Raw genomic sequence first — 26,079 nt, 5'->3', positions numbered from 1 at the left:
CATGAGGGCTGGTGGTGACTACCTGACGCAAGTGAGACGTGTGACGTCTGCGGTGGCGCAATCTATGTGCCCGCAGGACAGCTTTCACTCGTGCTGCTGGTCCGACAGCAGAGGTGCACTGGCCCTGGGGGAGCTTTCCAGGCAAACCTGAGAATGAGAAAGGACTGCTGTTGTTTACTCTTCCACAACTCTTTCTATCTCGACATGCCTATCCTGGAATCTCCCTTTCCCCCGTAGGCCTGTCCTCCTCTGCAGCGTCAGACGGACCTTAGTGTAAGCCCAGCTTCTCAGCAGGGGCTGGCTAATATGGCATGGGGCAAATTCAGGATGGTCAGTGTAAAAATTCAGGACAGAGGGTCAAAATTCAGGACAAAAAATTGGGACAAAACATACTTTTTACAGGCATATCAGAGGAGGTCGCACAGTAGTATATAAGTAAATAGACAACCAAAATAAGTACAAGTCAAACTAAGTTTATGTAAGGTTGAGACAATCGTGCACTTCACAGTTTTTAGGTCTCGCCTGACCCAGCGCATGCGCTGGTCTGGCGAGACTTATTGAGAGGGCTCCAAAAAGTGCTACCAGGCCAGCCTAGAGCTACAGTGCATGTGCGCGGGCGCGCGCGCCGCGCTTTACCGCAATTACTTTCACTTTCACGGCCGCTTTGATGTTAGATCGTGATCCCGATCGCGATCACTTTAACTTGCACGGCCGCTTTGCATAGCCAATAGGTCTCGCTTTTGGGACCTTATAAGTATTCAGTTATGCAACTGTTGCATGGCTAAACACTTATAAGGTCCCAAAGGCGAGACCTATTGGCTATGCCAATGCTTGTTATAAGTGCCACCCGCCCCAAAATGGAGAATGGCAACTAATTCCATCTGGTAAACAAGGATTGAACCTTACGTAGAAGAGGATCAAAATTCAACATGACTAAATCGGAAACCAGAGTAGAAAACATAACCCCCAAATTCCTCTTCGGTCTTAAATTAGTGCATCCAAGTAAATCAACATGTAAATCCACCTCACCCCCACCACAAACTAGTATTTCTGTTTTTTTTTTATTAATTCGATAACCTTCCAAAGCTTCGAATTCTTCAAAAAGCTGTAAAGCAGCAGTTTGAGATTGAATATCCGTCTTAATCAACAACATGATGTCATTGGCATACAGTGTTACGGTATGGCTTCAAGGGCTTTTTAACATGTAGATTTAGATTTGTGGTCTACATGTTGCAATGACCTTGCGAGAAAATTTATATAGGGAGCACCACCTTGCCCATATACAAAAGAATTCAACACCGGAGAGCGATTATCAATCAGGATAGGACATATCCGATTGCGAGGCATTTTAAAACCCATCATCAGAGTAACCCTACATGCATGCAGTATAGCTGTATAGCTGAAATCCCAAGAAAAAAGAGAGGTGGGAATAGGGAGAAGGAACTCGGTAGGTTAGAGACATATTTCATATTGGAGTTCGACAGCATGGAACCTCATGGGTTAAATATAGATGAGGATCTGCATACTTGCCTATATTGAGAGAATACTAAGGATGAGATTAAGAGAATATAGATGAGTCTGCACATTCAAGAACCATTTATTTTTTAAGTTTATTTATGAGAGGAATGAAAACGGAGGACATTGGAAGTTTATATTTAAGTACTTAGACATAGCACTTTATATTTATTACAGTACATCAGTATGCTTTTTCATTTTTAATAGTGTATTTTAAAGTATATGATGGGAAACATTTTTTTTGTTTTTTAAAAATATACTTAAAGCACTTGCACTTTAACGTTTTCTAGTACTATAGAAAAGTATACAGGGATTAGGAAGAAGGAACCGATTCATGTATATTAAAGCACTAGCACTTTTCTTTGAATGATGGTACTGTATTATGATTAGGGCACTAGCACTTTTTCATAAAATATGAAGTGGATGATGAAGTCAAGCACTTGCACTTTATATGAATAATGTTTGTCAGAAAATGTGGAAAAATGGTATACATCAAGTAGGGCTGCCAAATGACATATAGAAATGTGAAAGAATAATTAACAATTGTAACAGGAAGCAAGTAATTAATTTTACTGCAAAATACATGAATTGTGACTCTGAGTATGCACTGGTATAGCTAATATTGTGAAAATAATAACGCAATGTTTGGTTTATGATTGAAAACCGTGTTCATGCACTTGTAGGAAGGGAAGTTTGTTAAAGAACACCCAAAAGCTGAATATAGTGTGTTTTAATTGAACATGTTTAAAGATGGTGCCCATAATGGTGATGTGACGAACTCTTATTTTTTTTTTTTTTATTGAAATTGTTTTGTTGAAGTTCTTGTATCATAATTTCAGTATAAAAATAACATAAATTGGCAACACAACGAACAAGAAAATACAGAAATAAGGAGAATAATTTACGGAATTCCTAAGTCCAACATTACTCAAAATAAAAACTCCAAATTTTATCAAACTTCCTCGTCCCACCAATTCGCTGTGCATATCGCAGTTCACTATTTCTAACATTCCTCATTTTTTGAAGCCAGGCATTAAACAAAGGAACTTGTATTGACTTCTAGTTCTGGAGCACCAGAGACCTTGCCACCGCCATTGCAATAAATAATAGTTTAACCATCTGTTCTGTCAAACCGAGATCAGAGTCATATCCATACAGTATTAATTTAACGTTATAGGTGATCTGGATCCCACAATACTTTTGCAAATATTCGAAATTCTCATTCCAAAAGGACACAATTTTAAAGCAGTGAGCTATAATGTGAGACCAGTTAGCAGGAGTATATTGCTGACATCTAAAACAGGTGGCACTGGTATTAACGTACATTTTAGCAATGGCGGCAGGGGTGCGATACAGGAGCCATTTACTGAAAAATAGCATTCTTCTCCAATTAGATCCTCGAAGAACACTAAAATTCAGCTTATTTATGCTTTTCCAAGTGTTAATAGTAAGTGCATGATTCTCCTGTTCTTGCCATTTTTTAATGGCTTTCTGGCTGAGATCTACCTCGATATGTTGAGCTAAACAACGTTTCCATGCCCCTGGCTTCCGCGTCCGAGGAGTCAAGAACAAATTGTCCCATAACTGACTAGAGGAGCCAATAAGTCTTGGCTCCACTTGTTCCAACATTTTAAAGATCGAAACATAGGAACCCAATAACATAAAATTCCCCGAAATTAATAGCTGCATCTCTCCTGGTAACAACCAAGCCCCCTCCCTTAAAAAGTCTGATAAAGTATAAAACCCAACACGTTCCCATTGCAGTACAGTATCCACTCCGATTTTCATTCCCATAAAAATGAGAGCATTTCTTAAGGGAGTTCTAATATTAAACTGCGGGAGAGAATATCTTTTAAGAAAAACATCACGACGGTTAAAAAACCAAAGCATCATCTTGTATCAACTAAGTTTCGGTGATTTAGGGATATGCAACGGAAATGGGGTCTGAGCCTCATGACAAATTTGATCAAAAAAGAAATTAATAAAGACATTTGGACTCTGGATTGCAGATTTAAATCGCTCTAAATATTGGGCAAAATATGCGCTATAATAATCTCTGACATTACGTACGGATAGACCTCCCAATTCAGTTTCCACATAAAGAGTCCCCATTGCTATCCTGGGACTTTTTTTTGCCCATATAAACCCTGAGAATAACGATTCCACTTTTGAAAAAAAGCCACTGGGCAAAAAGCAAGGAATGGCAGAAAATAAAAAATTGAAGAGCGGGAGAATAGACATTTTTATAAGTGCCACCCGCCCCAAAATGGAGAATGGCAACTAATTCCATCTGGTAAACAAGGATTGAACCTTACGTATCGATCTATCTCTTGATGTTGGCTGTATATCTGTTTATAATGGGACAACATTATAGTGCCAATAACATCAGACTGTGATGTTTCTATCTGAGTAGCAGGACACTTTAGAATACGGATCAAATTTGCGGCAGCTTGCTCTTTTGCCTGCCACGCGAGGAGTTTACCAGTGAAATTACTCTCCTCATAAATCCTCTGAGATTGTACCAGAAATTGCTGTTCACTCTGTGTAGAAAGGAGCGTACTGAGTTCACGTTTGGCCTCATTTAATTTGTTTTGCGCAACACTAGAAAAGTTAAATTGTCGAAGCAGAGTAAACGTACGGATTTTTTGATAAAGTAAAGTCCTAGCTTGTTTGATAGCGCGCCATTCTTCTGCGTCTTTACCGATTATGATGCCTCGAATAAAGGCTTTTAATGAGTCCCAAATAATGTGCAACGGAGCCGTATCCGAATTACGAGCAATAAACTCGACAATCTCCAATTTTAAAAATGAGACCCAGTTACTATCTTGTAGATATACCTTATTAAATATCTGTCTCTTAGGGGGCCTAATTTCTTCCCCTACTTCGAATTCAATTACCAGCATTGCGTGGTCTGAGACGCCATTATGCAAACATTTTTGATGAGAAAATTTTAATAACCTAGAGACCAAGAAAAAATCTATACGAGAAGAGGATCTGTGTCTTCCCGACCAACAAGTAAATTCTTTTTTTTGTGGGAATTTTAATCGCCATGGGTCACAAAGATCCAGTAAGGATATATTCTGCATAATAGACCTTCTTGACTTTGGTTTAGATTGTTTCTTCGAAGCACCAGTGGAATCTAATTTTATATCCATAAGAATATTAAAATCCCCGCCTATAACTATATCCCCCCTAACCATCAGCAATGATTGAAATAACTCCTCATAGTTGGGGCACGGTCTTCCACTGGGGCATAAAAACTAACAAAAGTGATTGGCCTATTCCTATCTTTTATTACACACGTGGCCCAACACCACCGCCCTGCCCCCCCATCTTCAAACTGGATAATTTCCGCATCTAAATTCCGATTTAAGAAAAGCGCGACCCCCTTTTGAGATTCTTGAGCGCAGGAAAACCCACGATATGAGGACCAAATTTTAAACATATAAAAAGAATTAATTTTATCCGCAGGAATATGAGTTTCTTGCAACATCACAACTGCTGGGCACTCTGTTTTAATCCATAGCTCGATGGCTCGCATTTTTTTCCTATTATTCAGCCCATTAACATTAAAGGAAGTCACTCTAAGCCCCCCAATAGACATATATTTAAATAATTGAAATTAACTTCTTGCCAACATATTTTCCCATCACCGCCCAACAAGAACTTCAATTTTCCATTTTTTCCCCCACCCAACCCATTCCCCCACCCAGGTGCCCCCCCCTGCACCTAGCCCCGTGGCCCTGTACTTCACCTTCGCCTCCCTCCCACGCTGGCCACATGGCGCTGACCCCTCTCATAAGGGCGCCTTGGTGTTGCGCCCCTGTTCCTCTCCTGCCCCTCCCCCCACACGATAGCATCCAAATTTGCAGAGGCAAAAAAAAAAAAGGGAAAACTTCCAGTAACCATCAGACCAGATCAAATCAAATCCTAACCCTACACCAACTGGTCAAGCATCTCACGTGCCTCATCAACATCAGTAAACAAATAGAATTTGCCCTTAATCAAAACTTTTAGCTTTGATCGCCTTTGTCCTTAAATAACTGAAGAATCTTTACAAAGTCTTTTCTCCGTCTAGCAGCGGCAGTCGACATGTAAGAAACAATCCGGCACTTAGTAGTAGGATTAGCATGGAATTGTCTTTGCTTGAAAGCCTGTGATAGGATTATTTCTTTAACACGAACATCAGCAAAATTAACAATAATAGTCCGGGGAAACGGAGAATTGGGAAATGGACGAGCTGGAACTCGATGCGCCCGCGTGATTGTTAAATCTCCCTTAAACTCAGGAACAACCTCTCGAGAAAAAAAATAAGTAATCCATTGCATCATATCAGACCCCTCAATATTCTCTGGTACGCCCACTATTCGAAGGTTTAACCTTCTATTATAATTTTCTAATTCGTCCAGTTTAAATTCAAAAACCTTCGAAGATTTGGATACACTAGCCATCTCTTTCTGCACAATGGTCAAATTGTCCTCCAGCCCCGAAATTCTAGTCTCAGATTCTTGAAGTCGATTTGGAAATGAAGCCATTGAATCTTCAATTTTATCCAAACGCTTGCTAATCACCTCCAATTCCACCTTTTGAAATTGCTTTATCTCTCTTATTTCTCCCAGAATCAAATTCAGCATGTCCTTCACTGAAATCTTAAAATCCCCAGTCGTCTCGGTATCCATCCCCATAATCGATTTCTGAGGCATAGTAACACCAATGGAGTCTAAGTTAGATTGCGACAATACAGTAGAGGCATCCATAGAGGCAATCGTAGAAGTACTGGTAGAAAAGGTAGAAAGTTCTTTATCACTGAGAAAAGTGGCTCTTGTGTTTAAAAGTGGAGGGTCTGTTAACTCAACTAAGTCGCCAGTCGACATCGTTGAGGCTAAATTCTCAGAATCTGTCAAAGGAGGAATAACTGTTGGAGGAATTGGAAGGGTTAGAGTCCCTGCTAGCACTGCACGAATACCAGCTGTGTTAGCAGAGAGATGTATTGCGCCCTTTCGCTCAAATAACGGAAATTGTTTAGAGATTTTAGGAACACAGACTGTCGTAACCTCTTTAGACGCCTGTAAATCAAGTGAGGCCGCTGGATTCAAACACTGAGCTATTTCAGGTAATTTGACTTCTGAACCCAGTAAAGCCATATCCATTCCCCCCACGGGTAACTCCAGTACCTCCTGCCCCTCACTAATAACGGATTTGTGAGGATTCTGTTGATGAACCTGTATCGAGGAGCCACCCGAGAAATCGTCCTCGCCTTCCCCGGAGCTCTCCGAATTTTCAACAGAAGAGGTTTCTCTCTCCGCTGCTGACCCAGCCCGCTTAGCCCTTTCTGAATTCTCTTTCAGTTGCTGGCGTCGTATTCTCGCCTTGGCCCTGGCCGTCAGTTGTTTGCCCATTATTAGAGCCAATCCTGTCGAGATGCCAGAATTACCTGGAATCACCGATAAATCCGGAAAATCCACTCTCAGTAAATCAGCTCTCAGACCTCCTTCCTGGGCAGAGCAATACTGAAGCCCGGTGATAAAAAATAAACGGGGACTCACTTCAGACGAGTCCTCCCATTTAGAACGATAAAGCACCCTGCAAAAATCCAAACAAAGCCGTGATGCTGCAGCTTCAACCCAGAATCCGCCGGTGAGCCCGTAGAACACGCCGGACCTTCAAAATTCCTCCAGAGCGCGTCCTCTAGCTGCCGCCGCCGCCGTCATCAGCCGCATGGTAGGAGAGGAAGGGGCAAAGGAACCAGGTGCAGGTGCTACGGGGAGGCGTGGAACTCCACCGTAGAATGGGTCAGAATCTTGTTTCCGATGTGACGAACTCTGTGGCACCTAAAGAGATTGGTTCTTCGTTAATGTTGGTAATCTGTAAAGATATTTTAATGAGAAAATAATGGCACTTTTACATCATGAACAAGGCAGAATGAAGCTGCCGAAACGCGTAGATGCCGTAATTATTAAATAAAATCGTGTGGAAAATACCTCATGGAGTGCTGGATGATTACTGCAAAAGCAGTGGTTCTATTTTGGAGATTGAGAAACGTGGCGGACGATTCATGACCAGCACCCCGACGATTAGAAAACACGCCAGTGTAATCGCCATTTGGAATTATATATATATATATATATATATCCAAACCTACAGGAACCCATTTGAGGGAGGCCACACGATAGAAAGTAAAGCCCATATTTCTTTATTTGAATGTTTGCCAGCAGGTGCCTCTTCAGGAAACAAGACACCAAGCGCTTCTATCGCCAGACGCGTTTCAAGGGATGACCTCTTCTTCAGTGGCGTGATAACAAAATGCAACGCTGCCATGCACAGTCCTCATCACACCTGCCTCAGTGGGCGTGGTCCGTAGGCCTTCTGGGTGTTGTAGTGCAAAAATTAATCCCAAGTGGGTGCGTTGTAAGTTGTTAAAATAAATTCAATTAACTGATGTGCAAAGTCTTGAAGGGAACCTGCCCCGCTTTGTAACAAACAAAAAGAGCCAAAGCTGACTTCACCCCGCAATGATGTCAGCTTTCCATCGTTCCGATTCTGCCGCACCCGGTGGTGCAATCACGGATCCGCTGTGAAGGCGGTGGGCCTCTCCTCACGACCGGGACCGGCCGTCAAATAAATCCAAACCTACAGGAACCCATTTGAGGGAGGCCACACGATAGAAAGTAAAGCCCATATTTCTTTATTTGAATGTTTGCCAGCAGGTGCCTCTACAGGAAACAAGACACCAAGCGCTTCTATCGCCAGACGCGTTTCAAGGGATGACCTCTTCTTCAGTGGCGTGATAACAAAATGCAATGCTGCCATGCACAGTCCTCATCACACCTGCCTCAGTGGGCGTGGTCCGTAGGCCTTCTGGGTGTTGTAGTGCAAAAATTAATCCCAAGTGGGTGCGTTGTAAGTTGTTAAAATAAATTCAATTAACTGATGTGCAAAGTCTTGAAGGGAACCTGCCCCGCTTTGTAACAAACAAAAAGAGCCAAAGCTGACTTCACCCCGCAATGATGTCAGCTTTCCATCGTTCCGATTCTGCCGCACCCGGTGGTGCAATCACGGATCCGCTGTGAAGGCGGTGGGCCTCTCCTCACGACCGGGACCGGCCGTCAAATAAATCCAAACCTACAGGAACCCATTTGAGGGAGGCCACACGATAGAAAGTAAAGCCCATATTTCTTTATTTGAATGTTTGCCAGCAGGTGCCTCTTCAGGAAACAAGACACCAAGCGCTTCTATCGCCAGACGCATTTCAAGGGATGACCTTTTCTTCAGTGGCGTGATAACAAAATGCAACGCTGCCATGCACAGTCCTCATCACACCTGCCTCAGTGGGCGTGGTCCGTAGGCCTTCTGGGTGTTGTAGTGCAAAAATTAATCCCAAGTGGGTGCGTTGTAAGTTGTTAAAATAAATTCAATTAACTGATGTGCAAAGTCTTGAAGGGAACCTGCCCCGCTTTGTAACAAACAAAAAGAGCCAAAGCTGACTTCACCCCGCAATGATGTCAGCTTTCCATCGTTCCGATTCTGCCGCACCCGGTGGTGCAATCACGGATCCGCTGTGAAGGCGGTGGGCCTCTCCTGACGACCGGGACCGGCCGTCAAATAAATCCAAACCTACAGGAACCCATTTGAGGGAGGCCACACGATAGAAAGTAAAGCCCATATTTCTTTATTTGAATGTTTGCCAGCAGGTGCCTCTTCAGGAAACAAGACACCAAGCGCTTCTATCGCCAGACGCGTTTCAAGGGATGACCTCTTCTTCAGTGGCGTGATAACAAAATGCAACGCTGCCATGCACAGTCCTCATCACACCTGCCTCAGTGGGCGTGGTCCGTAGGCCTTCTGGGTGTTGTAGTGCAAAAATTAATCCCAAGTGGGTGCGTTGTAAGTTGTTAAAATAAATTCAATTAACTGATGTGCAAAGTCTTGAAGGGAACCTGCCCCGCTTTGTAACAAACAAAAAGAGCCAAAGCTGACTTCACCCCGCAATGATGTCAGCTTTCCATCGTTCCGATTCTGCCGCACCCGGTGGTGCAATCACGGATCCGCTGTGAAGGCGGTGGGCCTCTCCTCACGACCGGGACCGGCCGTCAAATAAATCCAAACCTACAGGAACCCATTTGAGGGAGGCCACACGATAGAAAGTAAAGCCCATATTTCTTTATTTGAATGTTTGCCAGCAGGTGCCTCTTCAGGAAACAAGACACCAAGCGCTTCTATCGCCAGACGCGTTTCAAGGGATGACCTCTTCTTCAGTGGCGTGATAACAAAATGCAACGCTGCCATGCACAGTCCTCATCACACCTGCCTCAGTGGGCGTGGTCCGTAGGCCTTCTGGGTGTTGTAGTGCAAAAATTAATCCCAAGTGGGTGCGTTGTAAGTTGTTAAAATAAATTCAATTAACTGATGTGCAAAGTCTTGAAGGGAACCTGCCCCGCTTTGTAACAAACAAAAAGAGCCAAAGCTGACTTCACCCCGCAATGATGTCAGCTTTCCATCGTTCCGATTCTGCCGCACCCGGTGGTGCAATCACGGATCCGCTGTGAAGGCGGTGGGCCTCTCCTCACGACCGGGACCGGCCGTCAAATAAATCCAAACCTACAGGAACCCATTTGAGGGAGGCCACACGATAGAAAGTAAAGCCCATATTTCTTTATTTGAATGTTTGCCAGCAGGTGCCTCTTCAGGAAACAAGACACCAAGCGCTTCTATCGCCAGACGCGTTTCAAGGGATGACCTCTTCTTCAGTGGCGTGATAACAAAATGCAACGCTGCCATGCACAGTCCTCATCACACCTGCCTCAGTGGGCGTGGTCCGTAGGCCTTCTGGGTGTTGTAGTGCAAAAATTAATCCCAAGTGGGTGTGTTGTAAGTTGTTAAAATAAATTCAATTAACTGATGTGCAAAGTCTTGAAGGGAACCTGCCCCGCTTTGTAACAAACAAAAAGAGCCAAAGCTGACTTCACCCCGCAATGATGTCAGCTTTCCATCGTTCCGATTCTGCCGCACCCGGTGGTGCAATCACGGATCCGCTGTGAAGGCGGTGGGCCTCTCCTCACGACCGGGACCGGCCGTCAAATAAATCCAAACCTACAGGAACCCATTTGAGGGAGGCCACACGATAGAAAGTAAAGCCCATATTTCTTTATTTGAATGTTTGCCAGCAGGTGCCTCTTCAGGAAACAAGACACCAAGCGCTTCTATCGCCAGACGCGTTTCAAGGGATGACCTCTTCTTCAGTGGCGTGATAACAAAATGCAACGCTGCCATGCACAGTCCTCATCACACCTGCCTCAGTGGGCGTGGTCCGTAGGTCTTCTGGGTGTTGTAGTGCAAAAATTAATCCCAAGTGGGTGCGTTGTAAGTTGTTAAAATAAATTCAATTAACTGATGTGCAAAGTCTTGAAGGGAACCTGCCCCGCTTTGTAACAAACAAAAAGAGCCAAAGCTGACTTCACCCCGCAATGATGTCAGCTTTCCATCGTTCCGATTCTGCCGCACCCGGTGGTGCAATCACGGATCCGCTGTGAAGGCGGTGGGCCTCTCCTCACGACCGGGACCGGCCGTCAAATAAATCCAAACCTACAGGAACCCATTTGAGGGAGGCCACACGATAGAAAGTAAAGCCCATATTTCTTTATTTGAATGTTTGCCAGCAGGTGCCTCTTCAGGAAACAAGACACCAAGCGCTTCTATCGCCAGACGCGTTTCAAGGGATGACCTCTTCTTCAGTGGCGTGATAACAAAATGCAACGCTGCCATGCACAGTCCTCATCACACCTGCCTCAGTGGGCGTGGTCCGTAGGCCTTCTGGGTGTTGTAGTGCAAAAATTAATCCCAAGTGGGTGCGTTGTAAGTTGTTAAAATAAATTCAATTAACTGATGTGCAAAGTCTTGAAGGGAACCTGCCCCGCTTTGTAACAAACAAAAAGAGCCAAAGCTGACTTCACCCCGCAATGATGTCAGCTTTCCATCGTTCCGATTCTGCCGCACCCGGTGGTGCAATCACGGATCCGCTGTGAAGGCGGTGGGCCTCTCCTCACGACCGGGACCGGCCGTCAAATAAATCCAAACCTACAGGAACCCATTTGAGGGAGGCCACACGATAGAAAGTAAAGCCCATATTTCTTTATTTGAATGTTTGCCAGCAGGTGCCTCTTCAGGAAACAAGACACCAAGCGCTTCTATCGCCAGACGCGTTTCAAGGGATGACCTCTTCTTCAGTGGCGTGATAACAAAATGCAACGCTGCCATGCACAGTCCTCATCACACCTGCCTCAGTGGGCGTGGTCCGTAGGCCTTCTGGGTGTTGTAGTGCAAAAATTAATCCCAAGTGGGTGCGTTGTAAGTTGTTAAAATAAATTCAATTAACTGATGTGCAAAGTCTTGAAGGGAACCTGCCCCGCTTTGTAACAAACAAAAAGAGCCAAAGCTGACTTCACCCCGCAATGATGTCAGCTTTCCATCGTTCCGATTCTGCCGCACCCGGTGGTGCAATCACGGATCCGCTGTGAAGGCGGTGGGCCTCTCCTCACGACCGGGACCGGCCGTCAAATAAATCCAAACCTACAGGAACCCATTTGAGGGAGGCCACACGATAGAAAGTAAAGCCCATATTTCTTTATTTGAATGTTTGCCAGCAGGTGCCTCTTCAGGAAACAAGACACCAAGCGCTTCTATCGCCAGACGCGTTTCAAGGGATGACCTCTTCTTCAGTGGCGTGATAACAAAATGCAACGCTGCCATGCACAGTCCTCATCACACCTGCCTCAGTGGGCGTGGTCCGTAGGCCTTCTGGGTGTTGTAGTGCAAAAATTAATCCCAAGTGGGTGCGTTTATTTTAACAACTTACAACGCACCCACTTGGGATTAATTTTTGCACTACAACACCCAGAAGGCCTACGGACCACGCCCACTGAGGCAGGTGTGATGAGGACTGTGCATGGCAGCGTTGCATTTTGTTATCACGCCACTGAAGAAGAGGTCATCCCTTGAAACGCGTCTGGCGATAGAAGCGCTTGGTGTCTTGTTTCCTGAAGAGGCACCTGCTGGCAAACATTCAAATAAAGAAATATGGGCTTTACTTTCTATCGTGTGGCCTCCCTCAAATGGGTTCCTGTAGGTTTGGATTTATTTGACGGCCGGTCCCGGTCGTGAGGAGAGGCCCACCGCCTTCACAGCGGATCCGTGATTGCACCACCGGGTGCGGCAGAATCGGAACGATGGAAAGCTGACATCATTGCGGGGTGAAGTCAGCTTTGGCTCTTTTTGATTGTTACAAAGCGGGGCAGGTTCCCTTCAAGACTTTGCACATCAGTTAATTGAATTTATTTTAACAACTTACAACGCACCCACTTGGGATTAATTTTTGCACTACAACACCCAGAAGGCCTACGGACCACGCCCACTGAGGCAGGTGTGATGAGGACTGTGCATGGCAGCGTTGCATTTTGTTATCACGCCACTGAAGAAGAGGTCATCCCTTGAAACGCGTCTGGCGATAGAAGCGCTTGGTGTCTTGTTTCCTGAAGAGGCACCTGCTGGCAAACATTCAAATAAAGAAATATGGGCTTTACTTTCTATCGTGTGGCCTCCCTCAAATGGGTTCCTGTAGGTTTGGATTTATTTGACGGCCGGTCCCGGTCGTGAGGAGAGGCCCACCGCCTTCACAGCGGATCCGTGATTGCACCACCGGGTGCGGCAGAATCGGAACGATGGAAAGCTGACATCATTGCGGGGTGAAGTCAGCTTTGGCTCTTTTTGTTTGTTACAAAGCGGGGCAGGTTCCCTTCAAGACTTTGCACATCAGTTAATTGAATTTATTTTAACAACTTACAACGCACCCACTTGGGATTAATTTTTGCACTACAACACCCAGAAGGCCTACGGACCACGCCCACTGAGGCAGGTGTGATGAGGACTGTGCATGGCAGCGTTGCATTTTGTTATCACGCCACTGAAGAAGAGGTCATCCCTTGAAACGCGTCTGGCGATAGAAGCGCTTGGTGTCTTGTTTCCTGAAGAGGCACCTGCTGGCAAACATTCAAATAAAGAAATATGGGCTTTACTTTCTATCGTGTGGCCTCCCTCAAATGGGTTCCTGTAGGTTTGGATATATATATATATATATATATATATATATATATATATATATATATATATATATATATTAAGCACAATCCTGGTTTACAGCGTCATTTCACCTTCTCAGGAGACACGTACAGGAACAGACCACCACACCATCAATTCTTTTCAAACTTCAAGTGCTTTATTCCACAATTCAGCCAGCATGACGCGTTTCGACCGGGGAACCCGGTCTTGATCACATGACATGCTCTGACCACCCACGTGATTAAATACTGACATGGTTGAATATTAGCTCCTCCCAATGAGTATACACATAAAAAACAGACTTTTAGATGTTTTTTTGTTTTCTTGTTATACAAATGTTTAGATCCACATTATATTGTCCACAAATATGGGTTAATGTATAAATATACATCAATATGAGAAATAGTATATATATTTCGCCAAATGTTAATCCAAAGTAAAAGAAGGATCCACACGAGCCCGCTCGATCAGTGTAGCAGTTTATTTCAATCAGGCAGAAATGGACGACGCGTTTCGACCACGTATATATATATATATATATATATATATATATATATATATATATATATATATATATATATATATATATATATATATATATATATTTTATCCAATGGCCCACGCTTTTCAGAAGGCACTCAACAGCTCCCCCATTACTCAGCAGTACGATATCTGATGTTCAGCCCTACGCGTTTCGAGGCCATCCGCCTCTCTTCAGGGGCTCGCTTCACAGTTCTGGCGCTTGCGACGTCTCTATGGTGCATGCAATTTATTCAATTGATGACGTTAGTACGTTATAAACTGTGGTTGCATGCTGGGACATGTGGTCCCTTAGAGAAATATTGTTACCCTTAGTGGGCTCCATACGCCAAACAGATTGAAGACACTTTCTTCCTATGTAGGAAATCGTCTGCCGGTACACTTTCCTCTAGTAGTTGGGCTCACTGTGCTGTTCGGTCGGGCTTCGTTCCCAGCCTCAGCCTCTTTGTGTTCAAGATGGTGCTCTTCTTCACGGCTGGACGGCCGTGTAGTAATTTTTTTATCCAATGGCCCACGCTTTTCAGAAGGCACTCAACAGCTCCCCCATTACTCAGCAGTACGATATCTGATGTTCAGCCCTACGCGTTTCGAGGCCATCCGCCTCTCTTCAGGGGCTCGCTTCACAGTTCTGGCGCTTGCGACGTCACTATGGTGCATGCAATTTATTCAATTGATGACGTTTGTACGTTATAAACTGTGGTTGCATGCTGGGACATGTGGTCCCTTAGAGAAATATTGTTACCCTTAGTGGGCTCCATACGCCAAACAGATTGAAGACACTTTCTTCCTATGTAGGAAATCGTCTGCCGGTACACTTTCCTCTAGTAGTTGGGCTCACTGTGCTGTTCGGTCGGGCTTCGTTCCCAGCCTCAGCCTCTTTGTGTTCAAGATGGTGCTCTTCTTCACGGCTGGACGGCTGTGTAGTAATTTTTTTATCCAATGGCCCACGCTTTTCAGAAGGCACTCAACAGCTCCCCCATTACTCAGCAGTACGATATCTGATGTTCAGCCCTACGCGTTTCGAGGCCATCCGCCTCTCTTCAGGGGCTCGCTTCACAGTTGTGGCGCTTGCGACGTCTCTATGGTGCATGCAATTTATTCAATTGATGACGTTAGTACGTTATAAACTGTGGTTGCATGCTGGGACATGTGGTCCCTTAGAGAAATATTGTTACCCTTAGTGGGCTCCATACGCCAAACAGATTGAAGACACTTTCTTCCTATGCAGGAAGTCGTCTGCCGGTACACTTTCCTCTAGTAGTTGGGCTCACTGTGCTGTTCGGTCGGGCTTCGTTCCCAGCCTCAGCCTCTTTGTGTTCAAGATGGTGCTCTTCTTCACGGCTGGACGGCCGTGTAGTAATTTTTTTATCCAATGGCCCACGCTTTTCAGAAGGCACTCAACAGCTCCCCCATTACTCAGCAGTACGATATCTGATGTTCAGCTCTACGCGTTTCGAGGCCATCCGCCTCTCTTCAGGGGCTCGCTTCACAGTTCTGGCGCTTGCGACATCTCTATGGTGCATGCAATTTATTCAATTGATGACGTTAGTACGTTATAAACTGTGGTTGCATGCTGGGACATGTGGTCCCTTAGAGAAATATTGTTACCCTTAGTGGGCTCCATACGCCAAACAGATTGAAGACACTTTCTTCCTATGTAGGAAATCGTCTGCCGGTACACTTTCCTCTAGTAGTTGGGCTCACTGTGCTGTTCGGTCGGGCTTCGTTCCCAGCCTCAGCCTTTTTGTGTTCAAGATGGTGCTCTTCTTCACGGCTGGACGGCCGTGTAGTAATTTTTTTATCCAATGGCCCACGCTTTTCAGAAGGCACTCAACAGCTCCCCCATTACTCAGCAGTACGATATCTGATGTTCAGCCCTACGCGTTTCGAGGCCATCCGCCTCTCTTCAGGGGCTCGCTTCACAGTTCTGGCGCTTGCGACGTCTCTATGGTGCATGCAATTTATTCAATTGATGACGTTAGTACGTTATAAACTGTAGTTGCATGCTGGGACATGTGGTCCCTTAGAGAAATATTGTTACCCTTAGTGGGCTCCATACGCCAAACAGATTGAAGACACTTTCTTCCTATGTAGGAAATCGTCTGCCGGTACACTTTCCTCTAGTAGTTGGGCTCACTGTGCTGTTCGGTCGGGCTTCGTTCCCAGCCTCAGCCTCTTTGTGTTCAAGATGGTGCTCTTCTTCACGGCTGGACGGCCGTGTAGTAATTTTTTTATCCAATGGCCCACGCTTTTCAGAAGGCACTCAACAGCTCCCCCATTACTCAGCAGTACGATATCTGATGTTCAGCCCTACGCGTTTCGAGGCCATCCGCCTCTCTTCAGGGGCTCGCTTCACAGTTCTGGCGCTTGCGACGTCTCTATGGTGCATGCAATTTATTCAATTGATGACGTTAGTACGTTATAAACTGTGGTTGCATGCTGGGACATGTGGTCCCTTAGAGAAATATTGTTACCCTTAGTGGGCTCCATACGCCAAACAGATTGAAGACACTTTCTTCCTATGTAGGAAATCGTCTGCCGGTACACTTTCCTCTAGTAGTTGGGCTCACTGTGCTGTTCGGTCGGGCTTCGTTCCCAGCCTCAGCCTCTTTGTGTTCAAGATGGTGCTCTTCTTCACGGCTGGATGGCCGTGTAGTAATTTTTTTATCCAATGGCCCACGCTTTTCAGAAGGCACTCAACAGCTCCCCCATTACTCAGCAGTACGATATCTGATGTTCAGCCCTACGCGTTTCGAGGCCATCCGCCTCTCTTCAGGGGCTCGCTTCACAGTTCTGGCGCTTGCGACGTCTCTATGGTGCATGCAATTTATTCAATTGATGACGTTAGTACGTTATAAACTGTGGTTGCATGCTGGGACATGTGGTCCCTTAGAGAAATATTGTTACCCTTAGTGGGCTCCATACGCCAAACAGATTGAAGACACTTTCTTCCTATGTAGGAAATCGTCTGCCGGTACACTTTCCTCTAGTAGTTGGGCTCACTGTGCTGTTCGGTCGGGCTTCGTTCCCAGTCTCAGCCTCTTTGTGTTCAAGATGGTGCTCTTCTTCACGGCTGGACGGCCGTGTAGTAATTTTTTTATCCAATGGCCCACGCTTTTCAGAAGGCACTCAACAGCTCCCCCATTACTCAGCAGTATGATATCTGATGTTCAGCCCTACGCGTTTCGAGGCCATCCGCCTCTCTTCAGGGGCTCGCTTCACAGTTCTGGCGCTTGCGACGTCTCTATGGTGCATGCAATTTATTCAATTGATGACGTTAGTACGTTATAAACTGTGGTTGCATGCTGGGACATGTGGTCCCTTAGAGAAATATTGTTACCCTTATTGGGCTCCATACGCCAAACAGATTGAAGACACTTTCTTCCTATGTAGGAAATCGTCTGCCGGTACACTTTCCTCTAGTAGTTGGGCTCACTGTGCTGTTCGGTCGGGCTTCGTTCCCAGCCTCAGCCTCTTTGTGTTCAAGATGGTGCTCTTCTTCACGGCTGGACGGCCGTGTAGTAATTTTTTTATGCAATGGCCCACGCTTTTCAGAAGGCACTCAACAGCTCCCCCATTACTCAGCAGTACGATATCTGATGTTCAGCCCTACGCGTTTCGAGGCCATCCGCCTCTCTTCAGGGGCTCGCTTCACAGTTCTGGCGCTTGCGACGTCTCTATGGTGCATGCAATTTATTCAATTGATGATGTTAGTACGTTATAAACTGTGGTTGCATGCTGGGACATGTGGTCCCTTAGAGAAATATTGTTACCCTTAGTGGGCTCCATACGCCAAACAGATTGAAGACACTTTCTTCCTATGTAGGAAATCGTCTGCCGGTACACTTTCCTCTAGTAGTTGGGCTCACTGTGCTGTTCGGTCGGGCTTCGTTCCCAGCCTCAGCCTCTTTGTGTTCAAGATGGTGCTCTTCTTCACGGCTGGACGGCCGTGTAGTAATTTTTTTATCCAATGGCCCACGCTTTTCAGAAGGCACTCAACAGCTCCCCCATTACTCAGCAGTACGATATCTGATGTTCAGCCCTACGCGTTTCGAGGCCATCCGCCTCTCTTCAGGGGCTCGCTTCACAGTTCTGGCGCATGCGACGTCTCTATGGTGCATGCAATTTATTCAATTGATGACGTTAGTACGTTATAAACTGTGGTTGCATGCTGGGACATGTGGTCCCTTAGAGAAATATTGTTACCCTTAGTGGGCTCCATACGCCAAACAGATTGAAGACACTTTCTTCCTATGTAGGAAATCGTCTGCCGGTACACTTTCCTCTAGTAGTTGGGCTCACTGTGCTGTTCGGTCGGGCTTCGTTCCCAGCCTCAGCCTCTTTGTGTTCAAGATGGTGCTCTTCTTCACGGCTGGACGGCCGTGTAGTAATTTTTTTATCCAATGGCCCACGCTTTTCAGAAGGCACTCAACAGCTCCCCCATTACTCAGCAGTACGATATCTGATTTTCAGCCCTACGCGTTTCGAGGCCATCCGCCTCTCTTCAGGGGCTCGGTTCACAGTTCTGGCGCTTGCGACGTCTCTATGGTGCATGCAATTTATTCAATTGATGACGTTAGTACGTTATAAACTGTGGTTGCATGCTGGGACATGTGGTCCCTTAGAGAAATATTGTTACCCTTAGTGGGCTCCATACGCCAAACAGATTGAAGACACTTTCTTCCTATGTAGGAAATCGTCTGCCGGTACACTTTCCTCTAGTAGTTGGGCTCACTGTGCTGTTCGGTCGGGCTTCGTTCCCAGCCTCAGCCTCTTTGTGTTCAAGATGGTGCTCTTCTTCACGGCTGGACGGCCGTGTAGTAATTTTTTTATCCAATGGCCCACGCTTTTCAGAAGGCACTCAACAGCTCCCCCATTACTCAGCAGTACGATATCTGATGTTCAGCCCTACGCGTTTCGAGGCCATCCGCCTCTCTTCAGGGGCTCGCTTCACAGTTCTGGCGCTTGCGACGTCTCTATGGTGCATGCAATTTATTCAATTGATGACGTTAGTACGTTATAAACTGTGGTTGCATGCTGGGACATGTGGTCCCTTAGAGAAATATTGTTACCCTTAGTGGGCTCCATACGCCAAACAGATTGAAGACACTTTCTTCCTATGTAGGAAATCGTCTGCCGGTACACTTTCCTCTAGTAGTTGGGCTCACTGTGCTGTTCGGTCGGGCTTCGTTCTCAGCCTCAGCCTCTTTGTGTTCAAGATGGTGCTCTTCTTCACGGCTGGACGGCCGTGTAGTCATTTTTTTATCCAATGGCCCACGCTTTTCAGAAGGCACTCAACAGCTCCCCCATTACTCAGCAGTACGATATCTGATGTTCAGCCCTACGCGTTTCGAGGCCATCCGCCTCTCTTCAGGGGCTCGCTTCACAGTTCTGGCGCTTGCGACGTCTCTATGGTGCATGCAATTTATTCAATTGATGACGTTAGTACGTTATAAACTGTGGTTGCATGCTGGGACATGTGGTCCCTTAGAGAAATATTGTTACCCTTAGTGGGCTCCATACGCCAAACAGATTGAAGACACTTTCTTCCTATGTAGGAAATCGTCTGCCGGTACACTTTCCTCTAGTAGTTGGGCTCACTGTGCTGTTCGGTCGGGCTTCGTTCCCAGTCTCAGCCTCTTTGTGTTCAAGATGGTGCTCTTCTTCACGGCTGGACGGCCGTGTAGTAATTTTTTTATCCAATGGCCCACGCTTTTCAGAAGGCACTCAACAGCTCCCCCATTACTCAGCAGTATGATATCTGATGTTCAGCCCTACGCGTTTCGAGGCCATCCGCCTCTCTTCAGGGGCTCGCTTCACAGTTCTGGCGCTTGCGACGTCTCTATGGTGCATGCAATTTATTCAATTGATGACGTTAGTACGTTATAAACTGTGGTTGCATGCTGGGACATGTGGTCCCTTAGAGAAATATTGTTACCCTTAGTGGGCTCCATACGCCAAACAGATTGAAGACACTTTCTTCCTATGTAGGAAATCGTCTGCCGGTACACTTTCCTCTAGTAGTTGGGCTCACTGTGCTGTTCGGTCGGGCTTCGTTCCGAGCCTCAGCCTCTTTGTGTTCAAGATGGTGCTCTTCTTCACGGCTGGACGGCCGTGTAGTAATTTTTTTATCCAATGGCCCACGCTTTTCAGAAGGCACTCAACAGCTCCCCCATTACTCAGCAGTACGATATCTGATGTTCAGCCCTACGCGTTTCGAGGCCATCCGCCTCTCTTCAGGGGCTCGCTTCACAGTTCTGGCGCTTGCGACGTCACTATGGTGCATGCAATTTATTCAATTGATGACGTTTGTACGTTATAAACTGTGGTTGCATGCTGGGACATGTGGTCCCTTAGAGAAATATTGTTACCCTTAGTGGGCTCCATACGCCAAACAGATTGAAGACACTTTCTTCCTATGTAGGAAATCGTCTGCCGGTACACTTTCCTCTAGTAGTTGGGCTCACTGTGCTGTTCGGTCGGGCTTCGTTCCCAGCCTCAGCCTCTTTGTGTTCAAGATGGTGCTCTTCTTCACGGCTGGACGGCTGTGTAGTAATTTTTTTATCCAATGGCCCACGCTTTTCAGAAGGCACTCAACAGCTCCCCCATTACTCAGCAGTACGATATCTGATGTTCAGCCCTACGCGTTTCGAGGCCATCCGCCTCTCTTCAGGGGCTCGCTTCACAGTTGTGGCGCTTGCGACGTCTCTATGGTGCATGCAATTTATTCAATTGATGACGTTAGTACGTTATAAACTGTGGTTGCATGATGGGACATGTGGTCCCTTAGAGAAATATTGTTACCCTTAGTGGGCTCCATACGCCAAACAGATTGAAGACACTTTCTTCCTATGTAGGAAGTCGTCTGCCGGTACACTTTCCTCTAGTAGTTGGGCTCACTGTGCTGTTCGGTCGGGCTTCGTTCCCAGCCTCAGCCTCTTTGTGTTCAAGATGGTGCTCTTCTTCACGGCTGGACGGCCGTGTAGTAATTTTTTTATCCAATGGCCCACGCTTTTCAGAAGGCACTCAACAGCTCCCCCATTACTCAGCAGTACGATATCTGATGTTCAGCTCTACGCGTTTCGAGGCCATCCGCCTCTCTTCAGGGGCTCGCTTCACAGTTCTGGCGCTTGCGACATCTCTATGGTGCATGCAATTTATTCAATTGATGACGTTAGTACGTTATAAACTGTGGTTGCTTGCTGGGACATGTGGTCCCTTAGAGAAATATTGTTACCCTTAGTGGGCTCCATACGCCAAACAGATTGAAGACACTTTCTTCCTATGTAGGAAATCGTCTGCCGGTACACTTTCCTCTAGTAGTTGGGCTCACTGTGCTGTTCGGTCGGGCTTCGTTCCCAGCCTCAGCCTCTTTGTGTTCAAGATGGTGCTCTTCTTCACGGCTGGACGGCCGTGTAGTAATTTTTTTATCCAATGGCCCACGCTTTTCAGAAGGCACTCAACAGCTCCCCCATTACTCAGCAGTACGATATCTGATGTTCAGCCCTACGCGTTTCGAGGCCATCCGCCTCTCTTCAGGGGCTCGCTTCACAGTTCTGGCGCTTGCGACGTCTCTATGGTGCATGCAATTTATTCAATTGATGACGTTAGTACGTTATAAACTGTAGTTGCATGCTGGGACATGTGGTCCCTTAGAGAAATATTGTTACCCTTAGTGGGCTCCATACGCCAAACAGATTGAAGACACTTTCTTCCTATGTAGGAAATCGTCTGCCGGTACACTTTCCTCTAGTAGTTGGGCTCACTGTGCTGTTCGGTCGGGCTTCGTTCCCAGCCTCAGCCTCTTTGTGTTCAAGATGGTGCTCTTCTTCACGGCTGGACGGCCGTGTAGTAATTTTTTTATCCAATGGCCCACGCTTTTCAGAAGGCACTCAACAGCTCCCCCATTACTCAGCAGTACGATATCTGATGTTCAGCCCTACGCGTTTCGAGGCCATCCGCCTCTCTTCAGGGGCTCGCTTCACAGTTCTGGCGCTTGCGACGTCTCTATGGTGCATGCAATTTATTCAATTGATGACGTTAGTACGTTATAAACTGTGGTTGCATGCTGGGACATGTGGTCCCTTAGAGAAATATTGTTACCCTTAGTGGGCTCCATACGCCAAACAGATTGAAGACACTTTCTTCCTATGTAGGAAATCGTCTGCCGGTACACTTTCCTCTAGTAGTTGGGCTCACTGTGCTGTTCGGTCGGGCTTCGTTCCCAGCCTCAGCCTCTTTGTGTTCAAGATGGTGCTCTTCTTCACGGCTGGATGGCCGTGTAGTAATTTTTTTATCCAATGGCCCACGCTTTTCAGAAGGCACTCAACAGCTCCCCCATTACTCAGCAGTACGATATCTGATGTTCAGCCCTACGCGTTTCGAGGCCATCCGCCTCTCTTCAGGGGCTCGCTTCACAGTTCTGGCGCTTGCGACGTCTCTATGGTGCATGCAATTTATTCAATTGATGACGTTAGTACGTTATAAACTGTGGTTGCATGCTGGGACATGTGGTCCCTTAGAGAAATATTGTTACCCTTAGTGGGCTCCATACGCCAAACAGATTGAAGACACTTTCTTCCTATGTAGGAAATCGTCTGCCGGTACACTTTCCTCTAGTAGTTGGGCTCACTGTGCTGTTCGGTCGGGCTTCGTTCCCAGTCTCAGCCTCTAATTTTTTTATCCAATGGCCCACGCTTTTCAGAAGGCACTCAACAGCTCCCCCATTACTCAGCAGTATGATATCTGATGTTCAGCCCTACGCGTTTCGAGGCCATCCGCCTCTCTTCAGGGGCTCGCTTCACAGTTCTGGCGCTTGCGACGTCTCTATGGTGCATGCAATTTATTCAATTGATGACGTTAGTACGTTATAAACTGTGGTTGCATGCTGGGACATGTGGTCCCTTAGAGAAATATTGTTACCCTTATTGGGCTCCATACGCCAAACAGATTGAAGACACTTTCTTCCTATGTAGGAAATCGTCTGCCGGTACACTTTCCTCTAGTAGTTGGGCTCACTGTGCTGTTCGGTCGGGCTTCGTTCCCAGCCTCAGCCTCTTTGTGTTCAAGATGGTGCTCTTCTTCACGGCTGGACGGCTGTGTAGTAATTTTTTTATCCAATGGCCCACGCTTTTCAGAAGGCACTCAACAGCTCCCCCATTACTCAGCAGTACGATATCTGATGTTCAGCCCTACGCGTTTCGAGGCCATCCGCCTCTCTTCAGGGGCTCGCTTCACAGTTGTGGCGCTTGCGACGTCTCTATGGTGCATGCAATTTATTCAATTGATGACGTTAGTACGTTATAAACTGTGGTTGCATGCTGGGACATGTGGTCCCTTAGAGAAATATTGTTACCCTTAGTGGGCTCCATACGCCAAACAGATTGAAGACACTTTCTTCCTATGTAGGAAGTCGTCTGCCGGTACACTTTCCTCTAGTAGTTGGGCTCACTGTGCTGTTCGGTCGGGCTTCGTTCCCAGCCTCAGCCTCTTTGTGTTCAAGATGGTGCTCTTCTTCACGGCTGGACGGCCGTGTAGTAATTTTTTTATCCAATGGCCCACGCTTTTCAGAAGGCACTCAACAGCTCCCCCATTACTCAGCAGTACGATATCTGATGTTCAGCTCTACGCGTTTCGAGGCCATCCGCCTCTCTTCAGGGGCTCGCTTCACAGTTCTGGCGCTTGCGACATCTCTATGGTGCATGCAATTTATTCAATTGATGACGTTAGTACGTTATAAACTGTGGTTGCTTGCTGGGACATGTGGTCCCTTAGAGAAATATTGTTACCCTTAGTGGGCTCCATACGCCAAACAGATTGAAGACACTTTCTTCCTATGTAGGAAATCGTCTGCCGGTACACTTTCCTCTAGTAGTTGGGCTCACTGTGCTGTTCGGTCGGGCTTCGTTCCCAGCCTCAGCCTCTTTGTGTTCAAGATGGTGCTCTTCTTCACGGCTGGACGGCCGTGTAGTAATTTTTTTATCCAATGGCCCACGCTTTTCAGAAGGCACTCAACAGCTCCCCCATTACTCAGCAGTACGATATCTGATGTTCAGCCCTACGCGTTTCGAGGCCATCCGCCTCTCTTCAGGGGCTCGCTTCACAGTTCTGGCGCTTGCGACGTCTCTATGGTGCATGCAATTTATTCAATTGATGACGTTAGTACGTTATAAACTGTAGTTGCATGCTGGGACATGTGGTCCCTTAGAGAAATATTGTTACCCTTAGTGGGCTCCATACGCCAAACAGATTGAAGACACTTTCTTCCTATGTAGGAAATCGTCTGCCGGTACACTTTCCTCTAGTAGTTGGGCTCACTGTGCTGTTCGGTCGGGCTTCGTTCCCAGCCTCAGCCTCTTTGTGTTCAAGATGGTGCTCTTCTTCACGGCTGGACGGCCGTGTAGTAATTTTTTTATCCAATGGCCCACGCTTTTCAGAAGGCACTCAACAGCTCCCCCATTACTCAGCAGTACGATATCTGATGTTCAGCCCTACGCGTTTCGAGGCCATCCGCCTCTCTTCAGGGGCTCGCTTCACAGTTCTGGCGCTTGCGACGTCTCTATGGTGCATGCAATTTATTCAATTGATGACGTTAGTACGTTATAAACTGTGGTTGCATGCTGGGACATGTGGTCCCTTAGAGAAATATTGTTACCCTTAGTGGGCTCCATACGCCAAACAGATTGAAGACACTTTCTTCCTATGTAGGAAATCGTCTGCCGGTACACTTTCCTCTAGTAGTTGGGCTCACTGTGCTGTTCGGTCGGGCTTCGTTCCCAGCCTCAGCCTCTTTGTGTTCAAGATGGTGCTCTTCTTCACGGCTGGATGGCCGTGTAGTAATTTTTTTATCCAATGGCCCACGCTTTTCAGAAGGCACTCAACAGCTCCCCCATTACTCAGCAGTACGATATCTGATGTTCAGCCCTACGCGTTTCGAGGCCATCCGCCTCTCTTCAGGGGCTCGCTTCACAGTTCTGGCGCTTGCGACGTCTCTATGGTGCATGCAATTTATTCAATTGATGACGTTAGTACGTTATAAACTGTGGTTGCATGCTGGGACATGTGGTCCCTTAGAGAAATATTGTTACCCTTAGTGGGCTCCATACGCCAAACAGATTGAAGACACTTTCTTCCTATGTAGGAAATCGTCTGCCGGTACACTTTCCTCTAGTAGTTGGGCTCACTGTGCTGTTCGGTCGGGCTTCGTTCCCAGTCTCAGCCTCTAATTTTTTTATCCAATGGCCCACGCTTTTCAGAAGGCACTCAACAGCTCCCCCATTACTCAGCAGTATGATATCTGATGTTCAGCCCTACGCGTTTCGAGGCCATCCGCCTCTCTTCAGGGGCTCGCTTCACAGTTCTGGCGCTTGCGACGTCTCTATGGTGCATGCAATTTATTCAATTGATGACGTTAGTACGTTATAAACTGTGGTTGCATGCTGGGACATGTGGTCCCTTAGAGAAATATTGTTACCCTTATTGGGCTCCATACGCCAAACAGATTGAAGACACTTTCTTCCTATGTAGGAAATCGTCTGCCGGTACACTTTCCTCTAGTAGTTGGGCTCACTGTGCTGTTCGGTCGGGCTTCGTTCCCAGCCTCAGCCTCTTTGTGTTCAAGATGGTGCTCTTCTTCACGGCTGGACGGCCGTGTAGTAATTTTTTTATGCAATGGCCCACGCTTTTCAGAAGGCACTCAACAGCTCCCCCATTACTCAGCAGTACGATATCTGATGTTCAGCCCTACGCGTTTCGAGGCCATCCGCCTCTCTTCAGGGGCTCGCTTCACAGTTCTGGCGCTTGCGACGTCTCTATGGTGCATGCAATTTATTCAATTGATGATGTTAGTACGTTATAAACTGTGGTTGCATGCTGGGACATGTGGTCCCTTAGAGAAATATTGTTACCCTTAGT

The sequence above is a fragment of the Triturus cristatus genome, chromosome 6, assembly GCF_964204655.1.
Source record: "Triturus cristatus chromosome 6, aTriCri1.1, whole genome shotgun sequence".
NCBI classification, from domain to species: Eukaryota; Metazoa; Chordata; class Amphibia; order Caudata; family Salamandridae; genus Triturus; species Triturus cristatus.
Note: the sequence above shows the minus strand (reverse complement) of the source record.